This window comes from Bombyx mandarina, chromosome 04 (genome assembly GCF_030267445.1).
Source record: "Bombyx mandarina strain Sakado chromosome 04, ASM3026744v2".
In the NCBI taxonomy this organism is placed as follows: domain Eukaryota; kingdom Metazoa; phylum Arthropoda; class Insecta; order Lepidoptera; family Bombycidae; genus Bombyx; species Bombyx mandarina.
Genome location: NC_143211.1, coordinates 14,482,692 through 14,495,880, shown reverse-complemented (window position 1 = coordinate 14,495,880; position 13,189 = coordinate 14,482,692). Strand labels below are relative to the sequence as shown.

At 35.8% G+C, this 13,189-nt stretch overlaps 1 long non-coding RNA gene across 1 annotated transcript in view; it reads right to left on the bottom strand.

Moving 5' to 3' along the window:
- Positions 1-3,054, bottom strand: part of LOC149503193 (uncharacterized) — a 51,420-nt gene extending 48,366 nt beyond the window's left edge. The window contains exon 1 of the long non-coding RNA XR_016323021.1: positions 2,915-3,054. This is a non-coding gene — a long non-coding RNA (uncharacterized LOC149503193). The remainder of the gene's footprint in view (positions 1-2,914) is intronic.
- Positions 3,055-13,189: the final 10,135 nt, after the last annotated feature.

The following is a 13,189-nucleotide window of genomic DNA, read 5'->3' as shown; positions in this document are numbered from 1 at the left end:
TTTTTTTAAGTTTTAATGTGTTCTTTTAAATCAAAAGAAAATTACAAATGTTAAATATACCAAATGAAAAAAATCTGTATTTTTTTTTAATATGACACAAAGAAAATTATATTTCTTTATTTGTCCGCTATTCTCAAAAACATTTCTAAGTACAATTTCTTACTAATTACACGTAAAAAACAATCATTTAATTTAAAAAAAACGCCCAAGTATCGCTTACAATTAATACGTACGGGTACCTAACCGATTGCTCAAACTAATCTGTTCGTTAACATGGCAACAAAGGATTTACGTGACTTCTTCGCTCTAATGATCAGAGCTTATTCAGAGCTTGGGAACTCTGAGCTTTCGTAGACTTGCTTAAAACTAGAGGTTACAGGCAGATAAAATCTAACATATTTTTGTACCGATCTGAATCTATACTAATATATAAATCTACAGTGGTTTTTAAGGATGTTCCGTTATAACTGAACCATGCATCCGATTGACTTGAAACTTGGTATCCATGTAGAAAATACATGTACTTAAGGGATAGGTTAATATTAATATGAGTGTTGGACTCCCTTATAATAATGACAGTAAATAATAATGTTAATTTTAAATGTCCAGCGAAGCGGGCCAGTACGCCTATAACAGAATAAAGTTGAATTCCCAGATGTCTGATCCAGTACTATGAACAAAACTTATACATATAATCGTCGTGGTCGTCGTGGCCTAACGGATAAGACGTCCGATGCATTCGTGTTGAAGCGATGCACCGGTGTTCGAATCCCGCAGGAGGGTACCAATTTTTCTAATGAAATACGTACTCAACAAATGTTCACGATTGACTTCCACGGTGAAGGAATAACATCGTGTAATAAAAATGAAACCCGCAAAATTATAATTTGCGTAATTACTGGTGGTAGGACTTGTGAGTCCGCACGGGTAGGTACCACCGCCCCGCCTATTTCTGCCGTGAAGCAGTAATGCGTTTCGGTTTGAAGGGTGGGGCAGCCGTTGTGACTATACTGAGACCTTAGAACTATATCTCAAGGTGTGTGGCGTATTTACGTTGTAGATGTCTATGGGCTCCAGTAACCACTTAGCGGTGGGCTGTGAGCTCGTCCACACAGCTAAGCAATAAAAAAAAAAAAAAAAAAAAAAAAAAAAAAAAAAAAAAAAAAAAAAAAAAAAAAAAAAAAAAAAAAAAATAAGCTACCCTTATTGATGGTCAGCCTGCGTCATTACTTTACTTTATTCTTTTGAAAATATTTTGGAAAATGTATTGCTAAAGCTTTCTGTCTCTAATAAACAAATTTTTGTATGTGGTGATTTTAATAGTAATCTTTTTGAAAACACAAATGCCACTATTAGATTCAGAACACTGTTAAAGTCATATAACCTCCCAAACTTATTTTTAGAGCCTACTAGGACAACAACCACATCGGAAACATGTTTAGATGACATATTTACAAATGTAACACCGATTAACAAAAAAATTATTAATCAGTTAACATCAGACCATAGTGGACAATTTGTGTCTTTTGAATCTAATATGAATTCTAAAGATAAAAATACTCTTGTGATTGTTCCTATTAATAAAAAACGAATTGAGAAGTTTAGAAATAATATTAAGCAAGAACATTCAGAAATTATTTATAACAAAAACCCAAATTTGTCATACCAGAAAATGTTTGAGAGAATTAATTTGGTCTTTACTGATGTATTTATTCCTAAAACTGTAACATTAAAAAACAAAACAGTGTTCAGCGAGTGGGCCACCACCGGAGTGTACAAAAGTAGAAAAAAGTTATATGATCTGTACTCTGAAAAAGCTTATAATAATGATGAAACATTTCATAAATATGTCAGGAACTATTCAAAACTATTTAGAAAAGTTTGTTTAGCGGCAAAATCAGTGACATTTAAGTGATTTAATAAAAAATGCCCCTGACAAGATAAAGATGACTTGGAACATCATTGGTAGAGAAAGTGGAAAAGTCAGAAATAGCCACCAAGAATTCTCATTAAAAATAGATGATAAATTGGTAACTAGTCATGAAGATGTGGCTAATGCTTTTGAAAAGTTTTTCTCTGACATTCCAGTTTCAACTACCACTTCTCTAAATTCATCCCCCACAGCAGCTGAAATATTATTGCATAACCATGTCGACAAATGTAATGAAATTTTTAAATTTAAGGAAATTAATTCAAGCAATATAATAAAAAGTTTTAATAGCCTTAATGTAAAAAATACAGTTGACCTGTGGGGAATATCAGTAAAGGTTTTGAAGTCTGTAATAGACATTATTGCTCCTCATCTTGCTAGTATTTTTAATGATTGTATTAGGTGTGGTGTATTTCCTGACTTAATGAAACATAGTAAAGTGATACCTCTTTTTAAATCTGGTAGTACTGATGACCCCTCTAACTATAGACCTATTTCAGTACTCCCTACGTTGAGTAAAATCTTTGACACAACTTTTAGAACATTTTAATTCAAATAACCTGCTTCATAATAAACAATTCGGGTTTACCAGGGGTCGCTCTACAACTGATGCAGGTGCTTATCTAGTCAAAAATATTTTTAAATCTTGGGAGGAATCGCATGATTGTCTTGGAATTTTCTGTGACTTGTCCAAAGCATTTGACTGTGTTGAACATGAAACATTGCTGAGGAAACTACATCACTATGGTATTAGGGATGGTGCATTGGAACTTATTACTTCCTATTTATCAGGAAGGATACAAACAGTAGATGTGAAAGGTAAAAGATCTTCAGGCACCTTGTTGAAAATGGGTGTACCTCAGGGTTCCATTTTGGGTCCTTTTTTATTTCTAACATATATAAACGATTTACCTAGTTTTATTGAGTCCCGACACGAGGTCGTATTATTCGCAGATGATACATCTTTATTATTTAAAATTAAACGACAATTACAAGTCTATGACGAAGTGAATGATGCGATTTCGTGTGTGGTTCATTGGTTCCGTATCAATAACCTATTATTGAATAGTAAGAAAACTAAATGTATTAAATTTACTTTAAAATTTATTAAACCATCTTTAAATGTGAGACAAGTGGAGAGTGATGTAATTGTTTCTGAGGAATCATTGGAGCTTGTTGAGTCAACCGTATTTCTTGGTATAACAGTGGACTCCAAACTGCAATGGGGACCTCATATTCATAAATTGGCGAGTAAGCTCAGCTCTGCAGCATAGGTACGCAGTAAAAAAAATTAGAATGTTAACAAACGCGGACACGGCTCGTTTAGTTTACTTTAGTTACTTCCACAGTGTCATGTCCTATGGCATTTTGCTATGGGGCAATGCGGCCGATGTAGAAATGATATTTATTCTGCAGAAAAGAGCTATACGTGCTATTTATAACATGCACTCAAGGGAATCCCTGAGGGAGAAATTTAAAGAAATTAAAGTTCTCACTATGCCATCCCAGTACATTTTTGAAAATTTGATGTATGTTCGTAAACATATTGAGGAGTTTCCTAAACAGTCGGACATACATAATAGAAATACTAGGAACAAACACAAGCTTGTTGTGCCGATGAGTAGGTTACATAAGATACGAAATTCATTCGGGTGTTTGGCTGTGCGCCTGTACAACAAAATCCCACAAGATGTTCAGAACCTACATATACATAGGTTTAAGAAAACTATTAAAGAACATCTGTGCAATAAAGCTTACTATAAAGTCAATGATTATCTAGAAGATTGCACAAAGTGGGAATGAGTTGCTCGCTCCAGGCATTTCAATATTGTAGTAATTGTTACGTTATATTACTCATTGTAAAAAATTCATATTTAAAAAAAAATCTAATATTAAAAAATAAATAAATAATAATTTCATATGTAAAAAAAAAAAAGAAAGACATGCCCGCTGAGTTTCTTGCCAATTCTTCTCAGGACGGAGGCTAGTTCTTGTGAATTGGCGGTAGTTTTTTTTTTTTGACGTTCAACAAGTATGTACTTTCATTTATGTTGAATAAATTTATTTGATTTGATTTGATTTGATTTGAAAAAACTAATAACATTTCATAAAATTTATTAACCATGTTAATACGTTTTAAGAAAATTGTTAAGGAGCACTTGTGCAGCATTTCAATTGAAAGTCAATTAAAATGACTGTTTAATGGAGAGTGCGAAATAGTAATGAGGTGTTCGCTCAGAACTATTCATTTTATTAATATTAATATTTCGTTTTTTTTTAAGAAAGGAATTATAAAACATCTTTAAAACAGAAATAACAAAATAAGGGCATAAATACGACAAAACCAACGAGGTTGTTTTGCGAGCTCTTCTCGGGACTGTGGCTTTTTGAAAATCAGTACTATTAACATTTAATACTAAGACATTCTAATAGGTACTAGCTACACCCCTGAAGTTATTCGCATAGCGCATATGCATAGCCCGTGGAATCGTAAATGTAAATAGAGACGAGACAAAACAGCGATTATTGTGGACGAAAGCCCCCAATGCTATTGGTAAGTTTAACGGGCGCATACCCAAACAAATTGTTGACATCACTAATGCGTGATATGTATCCTCCTCCTCGCGTCGTTTTCCTCATTACTGAGGGTCGTGACTCCCCCGCTGCATCAGTTTCTCCCGTACGATTTCAAATTTCTTACGCGATATGTATAGCTATAGTACAACTACCATACGAGAAGGAGCTTAAGAATTTTGTCTAGGCAGTGCCCAATCTCTGTCCTTGGACACTGTTGATTGCATACACATGCTAATAGGAAATTCCTTGGCATAAAAGGAGTTTGTGGTCGCCCCATTGCTGGCGGACATCGCACTCATCAATACCTCAACCTCCATCACATCTCTTTGCATTGTTAGGAGGCGTGCTTACACAATCGTGGAGTTAGATTTTTATAGGAATATAAAGTTATTTATGAAACGCAAGCACCAATGCAGATAAAGAAGTTAGGGGGGAAACGAAAAAGGGAAAATCTTTCACCGAGCGGGTGAATTTTCTTCGTAGACCGACAGTCTAAATGTTCATAACTACATGCAAAAATATCTTGAAAATAACGTTAGCACAATTCAAACATTTCTCAATTAACTTCTGTTTCAAAGTAGCTAACACTACGATTTCAAAGTTTCAATTAGCTAGCTTTTTGATAATTCACTCTATTAACAGAAATATCGACAAAACATTCGCCTTCTACACATCTTCTTCTTCAAGAGAACAAACTACTTGAGAAAGGCATTGAAAGATTAAAATTACCACTGCGCTGGCAGAGATGCATTGATACCATGGGTACATTTTGATTGTTTTTTTTTTTATTACTTAGATGGGTGGACGAGCTCACATAATTTTCTGTATACTAAACGGGAACTTCATTAGTAAAAACCTAGTATAAATGTGAATGTTTTATAATTTTTATATATTTTAACTTGAATTGATTGATTCAAGTTCAAATTGTAGAATAATTAGTTTAGATACTTTAGAGGAGGCTTCTAACATACTATTAACAGCGTACGGCAGTATATTTAAACATAAAACACTTCGGGATAGCCAAATCAAAACTCGGTTTAGTCCAATGTATTTAGTTGGATCTTTCGTAACAAATAAAAAAAATTAGCACAATTAAATACTGTGATTGTGAAAACCTCTCAGAATTTACAAAACGAAACACAATGACACATTGATTTTCTTGAAACAATTAAATTTGCAGATTTTGCTCGTGCCGCTTATAACGTGGCCTGCTGTCAATGAACTCTGTCGCAATTACAATCATGCATTATATTAAGTGCATTTTGCATTAACGTGTAACACAACATCATATTCGACATGCAATTTTTTTATTGTATCTTTAATTATTTATATATAACATTAAGTATACAGTTGTATTATTGTTAAAGCGTTTTTTTTTATTGCATACATCGGTGGATGAGCTCACAGCCCACCTGGTTTTAAGTGATTACCGGAGCCTAGACATCTATAATGTAAATGGTGCCACCCACCTTGACACATGAGTTCTAAGGTCTCAAGTTTAGTACAACGACTGCCCCACCCTTTAAACCGAAACGCATTACTGCTTCATGGCAGAAATAGGCAGGGTGGTGGTACCTACCCGTGCGGACTCACAAGAGGTCCTAACACCAGTCACTATGCAAATTATAATTTTGCAGATTTCATTTTTATTACACGATGTTATTCCTTCACCGTGGAAGTCAATCGTGAACATTCAAACCCGCAGCTGATGGTAGCACCTCTTGTGAGTCCCCACGGGTAGGTACCACCACCTTGCCTATTTCTGCCGTGAAGCAGCAATGCATTTCAGTTTGAAGGGTGGGGTAGCCGTTGTAACTATATTGACACTTTAGAACTTATATCTCAAGGTGGGTGGCGCATTTACGTTATAAATATCTATGGGCTCTAGTGACCACTTAACACCAGGTGGGCTGTGAGCTCTTTCACCCATCTAAGGAATAAAAAAAAACGTGTTTTCGACTGTGTACGTGTGGTCACCGATAAAAGGATTATATGAAATTAGCATTTATAGTTCGTGGGAGTCATTCTCGGTGCTTTTAATAATAGCACCAGTCACCCAGTCACCGGTTTCATCGAACTCGAATGTATGCGGTAGTAGATTCGGAGAAGCACTACTCTTGTTAGGACAGATGTGAGCAAATTCTCTCAGGCTGAGAGATCGTGAGGCGAGCCATCAACCAAATAGAATCCAAAATATCCTCTCGAGGCTACTTACTGGCAGGTAGGCCTAAAAACAAAAGCGGGTGTAGGAAGCACGTGTATTGTCTTGTTAATAGCCGGGCAGAATTATTAGGATTCTCCAGCTAGAAATCCCATATCCGTATGAATCATTTAAATCCATACTTTTCCTAATCACATGCCATGCTAACTACTTTTTTTTTTTTATTGCTCTTGTAGGCAGACGAGCATACGGCCCACCTGATGGTGAGTGGTTACCGTCGCCCATGGACTTCAGCAATGGCAAGGGCAGAGCCAAGCCGCTGCCTACTTCTTAGCAAGATCACTATAGGTTTCTTCCACAGCTTTAGTTCAAAACAATTTTCCTATCCCTAGAAAGATTAAAAGCTCGTGTAACAAACATGACTTATAAAAAATGTAGCCCGCCGTGGGAACATACAAAATCGCTAAATTTTTATTCATAAAGATCACTATCAACGTTTTCAATGAAGAAACACCAAACTTGAACAACGGGTGTTTCTCGTTTCTTCTACACAACAAAAGTTTTATATTTTCAACTTTGTAACTAGTATTTTTTGTTGCCTCAATTATAGCTGCACCGGCGTGGTCTAGGCGAATTCTTTCCGCAACCGAAGACGTTGGTAGTTATTAGAACTAGGGAACTAGGATGACGTGATATCACTAAAAAAAATATTGAATTCTAATACTTCACTACCACCTTCCTGAGCTACACGCAATGTACTGGTAACATCGTTAAGCCCGGTCACCGTCCTCGTCGAACTCGTCGATTTGTTGATCGAAGCGTTTGACGAGCGGACTAGCTCACAGACACAGCCCATTGAGTTTCTCGTAGATGCTGCGCACTACTCTTGTTACCCCAGAGACACAGTCCACGGAGTTTCTCGCCGGATCTCCTCAGTGGGTCACGTTTCCTCCAACTGCTTTGCACTGCTTTTGCTACCCCAAAGACACAGCCCACTGAGTTTCTCGCCGGAGCTTCTCAGGGGGTCGCGGTTCCTCCAGCTGCATTGCACTGCTTTTGCTACCCCAAAGACACAGCCCACTGAGTTTCTCGCCGGATCTTCTCAGTGGGTCGCGGTTCCATCAACGCCTACTAGTTTAAGCCGCGAGATCTCAAAAAAACTCTTGCTAGTGATAGTGTTAGCAAATTCGCCCGTGACCTCATCTACGCGTCCGGACGTGGCTTGTATAGCCCCCTAGGCTACCAGCAAATAGGTAAGAAAAATGTACTTTTAAGTTTTAATCTCTAATCAATACTTATTGCAGTCATTTCATTATTTTGCGACGTTGCGAATAGTTAAGTTACTCTTATCGTATTCTCTCGCGACTTCGTCGGAAATAATTTAATGAAAACAATAAATACGAGAACTAATCGTAAAAGTATCTTTATCTCCGACAAAAACATAACAAAAGACTAAATGTAATGTAATGTGTATGTTCTTTTTTAAACGAATGACCTTAAGCGACGTCAAATAATTCCAAATCTCATGATGGCTGTACAATAAACAAAATTACCGCGTTATTGAATCATAGATGTCAGTCTCGAATCATGCAAACAGCAAAGATTTTTTTATTAGATGGTAGAGAATATACTTCGAGAATGCGTTGCCTTTTAGGTTAAAAACCACATTTCTATTTTTGCCGCAAAACAATCATGTATATGTGTAGTTAGAAATTCAAATGTTCTTTTCAAAGAGGATTGATACAAAATTATTTCGATCTTTATTATTTTTTCTATTACTACATATGTATAAACGGGCCGAGGAACTGATATTAAATGTTGGTTTAACAAGGACACCATAACGTAAAACCTACCTACTTTAAAGACGAAGCCTCAATTATATAACAAAAATAACCCTTGTGAAATTATAAAGGGATTCTAATCATTAATGAAATCGGATAAAACGCACACGTGTTTCATTTTTTTTTTATTGCTTAGATGAGTGGACGAGCTCACAGCCCAACTGGTGTGAAGTGGTTACTGGAGCCAATAGACACCTACAACGTAAATGCGCCACCCACCTTGAGATATAAGTTCTAAGGTCTCAAGTATAGTTACGACGGCTGCCCCACCCTTCAGACCGAAACGCATTACTGCTTCACGGCAGAAATAGGCAGGGTGGTAGTACCTACCCGCGCGGACTCACAAAAGGTCCTACAACCAGTAAAAATATGAAATCCAATAAATAATTTGAAATTACAGTCAACGAAGAATCATTCAGTACCCTAAATGGTTTCTCCGGTAAATCGTTGGCAATCGATAGATGGCTTCGGTCACACGAAGCTGTAGTTGCACCATTAACAGAACAAAAACGTTCCACCGTCACGAGTATCTGAAGCTAGATTAAGCGCACCGCTCACTTGAGGAGTCCGGATCGGAGACGAGTGTTCGAACTGTTTTGAAGGCTAATCTATCTTCTATCTATTTAATTTAATTTAATCTATATATATAAAAATGAATTGCTGTTCGTTAGTCTCGTTAAAACTCGAGAATGGCTGGACCGATTTGGCTAGTTATGGTCTTGAATTATTTGTGGAGATCCAGAGAAGGTTTAAAAGGTTAGATAAATATGAAAATGTTCGGAATTAAATAAAAATAACAATTTTGTTTTTACTTTGATGTGTCCTCCGTCAGACGGATTTCTTTTGTTTGTTTTAAGTTTATTTTATACAAAAGGTTAGGTCTTTTATTTATCGATTGAGGCACTACGAAGTCTGCCGGGTCAGCTAGTGAGAAATAAATTCCTAAAACAATAGAAGGTGTTAATTGAATTCCAACAAACGTAGTGCAATCTGCACAAGGCGAACATTATTGCGTTCATCTATCATCTTCGACAGCTTTGACCACTCGTAATCCGTATCTAAATTGTATTGGACGACTGAAAATACATTATTAGTATTCTTATAACTCTTATTGGATTATGTAGTATTGCCGTCAGTAAATCGATGTGATCCCAACACGCTTAATGAACGATGCGCATTCTCGATCCGTGCCGAAACTGTTTAGCCGTCAAATGTGGCGTAAAAGATAAAATCGTGCGGTCGTTGCACCCGTTCTGACTGTGTTCAGTTATATGAGATTTTTCAAAAGAAGAGAGAAGAAATAGTCAAATGTCTATGGAATTATTATTTAATTCTTGAATCGCAAATTTTATTTACTGAATATCCTCGTTTAGTTCACTAATTGGGAACTAAGTTTATTAATAATATTAGCGATGTAAATAAAATGAAAATATAGGTAACGAAAATGCTTTTTTTTGTATATTAGAAAATTGTTAAATATTTTGAATTAGTGTATATCTCTAGCCTCCGTCGGTGGAAAAAGTCTTATTGCTGATTAAAAAATCAAATGATGGTTTCATTTACACAATCATTATTTTTACCTCAACTCAGAGTTCAGATTATAGGATCTCAATAGTAAGGGCCCTTTTTTATTTCATTAAATGCGTGGACGAACTCACAGGACAACTGGTAATAAGCGAACGCTGATTGTAAGACGGCTATCCCACACTTCAAACCAGAACAAATAGCTGCTTCGTGACAGAAGGGGTCTTCGTGGCCTAAAGGATAACACGGCTCAACTACGCATACCAAGAGACGTGATCAAACTTAACATTTATTAATTTATTTTTTATTGCTTAGATGTGTGGACGAGCTCACGGGACAACTGGTAATAAACGAACGCTGATCTCCTTGGGAGGTAGGCGAAGACGTGGAAGTCTCGATTGGATCGTAAAACGGTATTGATTACGGTATTAATAACGGTATGGATTGCAAAACAAATAACTGCTTTGTGACGGAAAGGGTCTTCGTGGCTTAAAGGATAACACGGCCCAACTACGCATACCGAGAAACGTGATCAAACTTAACATTTATTTATTCATTTTTTATTGCTTAGATGTGTGGACGAGCTCACAGGCCACCTGGTGTTAATTGGTTACTGGAGCTCATAGACATCTACAACGTAAATACACCACCCACCTTGAGATATAAGTTCTAAGGTCTCAGTATAGTTACAACGGCTGCCCCACCCATCAAAACCGAAACGCATTACCGCTTCACGGCAGAAATAGGCAGAGCGGTGGTACCTACCCGTGCGGATTCACAGAGGTCAGTAGAATCACAGAGGTCCTACCACCAGTAAAAGTGCATAGTAGAAGTCTATCATTTACTTATATAGATTCTATTAAAAATAGTATTTTTCATGATTCTATAAACAAAACCAATTAAAAGCATACAATAGGTAACATTAAGGTATCCTAAATTTTTAAAGATGTTAATTTATTCTTGTATAATTTGCAGTTAGACACTTAAAATATTTCAACTATTTCTCTTGTAATTACTCTTATAGCTGACCAGAGAGTTTCCCACGAGGCAAGTTTTTTTAGGAATGACATTCGAACATTTCTTCTTTATTTTGTTCTTATTTCATTTAAAATTCTCAACGAAATAACAAAAAGGCATATAAGATCCTTGTACGTTTTATATAGATTAATCTTTATATACATTAACATATTATGCCGACTAGTTCAAGATCCAAATAAATCATGAATAAATTAATACATTGTTGTTCTAAACTGTAAAATCTAGATTGCAATCTGAAAGTTTAAAAATTAATTGAAAATTTTAAATTTACATCAACTTCAGCCTAATACTTGCTGTATAAACCAAAAAAAATCGAAACGCTGAAGTGAAGGGTATATAAGATAACAGTCCAGCCCAGATAAAAGTGAATATCTATGCAAGTATTATTCTTTAGCACGTCAGTTAGTTATTCATGAAACTTTGGTTTAAAAAGAAATGGTGGATGTATAAAGAAAGCTACATGTTTTGTTGCACAGTCACAAAATTATAGCGCATTTCAAAAGATATTTTCTGGTACGTACCATCTGGCTTTAGCATGAAATTTTTCGAACGAGATACTCAGTGGTAAGCAGCGACTTGGCTGTGCCGCTGACACTGCTAACGTCAGTGAACAACGATAACCATTCAGCACCAGATAGGCTGTATACTCGTATGCCTCTCCTCCTCCTTGTGTCGATAATCCTCAGTGCTGAGGGTCGTGGCCTCCTCTAATCACTTTCTCCTGCATCATCTTGCGCCATTCCTGCCTGTATGTACTCGTATGCCTACAAAGGCTAAAAAAGTACAACACTGATCAAATAAAAACTAAGTAGCCAATTTTAGGCGGACCATGTAGCGAAACTACAAGACGAAAGATAGACCTAAAGAATCACTTCGTGGAATGGTCCAGAAGGAAAGCGATAAAGAGGAAAGCCTTCCACGTGATGGCAGGATAACATCACAACGACAGCGGGCAAAAATTGGATAGAGGTGGCCCAAAATTGAGATTATTTGATTTCTTTGGAAGAAGCCTTCTTTTTTTTACAAACAAATAAATGAATATAAAAAGTTAATATTATTTTATAATTAAATTTAAGTTATAAGATTATTTTTAATCTGTTGCAATCACTATTATTATATTGTAAGAATAAAAGGCTGTTAAAAAAAAAAGAATAACCAATTCAAAATGTGAATATAGATGATAATAATCGCACGAAGTATGTTTTCAATGATAAATAAGGCTTTACTTATCTATAACTTACTAATGTATTAAAATATGTATTGCTTTCACTTGAATGTACGCAAGATGAGGTAAATGTCCAACTGCTCACCTAAGTACGTCACTTAGAAATCTTATAAGCATAATTTTCACCTAAGATACTAAGATAGAGCCTAGACACCTAAGATACCGTTCGCATGCCTCTCGCAACGCTCTGTACTAATCATGACCGCAGAATCCTCATAAATGAGTAACAGTAACCACATGCCATTTGCTAGACGATTACTCGATAAGGTCATTAGGCTTACGAATTAAATTTTTCGTTTTTCAATAGGTTCTTATGTGTCATGGATACCTTCATACGCTCCATTTTAGAATAATTCTAAAAATTTTCGTTTAAGTTTTATATTACACTAGCTGACCCGGCAGACTTCGTAGTGCCTCAATCGATAAATATAAGACCTAAGCTTTTGTATAAAATAAACTTAAAACAAACAAAAGGAATCCGTCCGACGGGGGACACATCAAAGGGAAAACAAAATTATTATTTTTATTTAATTCCGAGCATTTTCATATTTATCTACCTTTTAAACTTCCTCTTTCTCTGGACTTCCACAAATAATTCAAGACCAAAATTAGCCAAATCGGTCCAACCGCTCTCGAGTTTTAGCGAGACTAACGAACAGCAATTCGTTTTTATATATACCTATATAGATTACTTACTTCGTTATACTGCTCACGTCAAGAACAAGAAGTTTTTTTTTACTTTATTTATAAAACAAATCCAAGGTCATTTTAACCCCAATGTTCCAAGACAAGCCTACAACTAAAAACATCTAAGATTTAAAGGCATAGTTTAAGGCTTTACCACAACTACTTCTCAAACAATTTTAAAATTGACTTTATCTAAAGACTGTTGT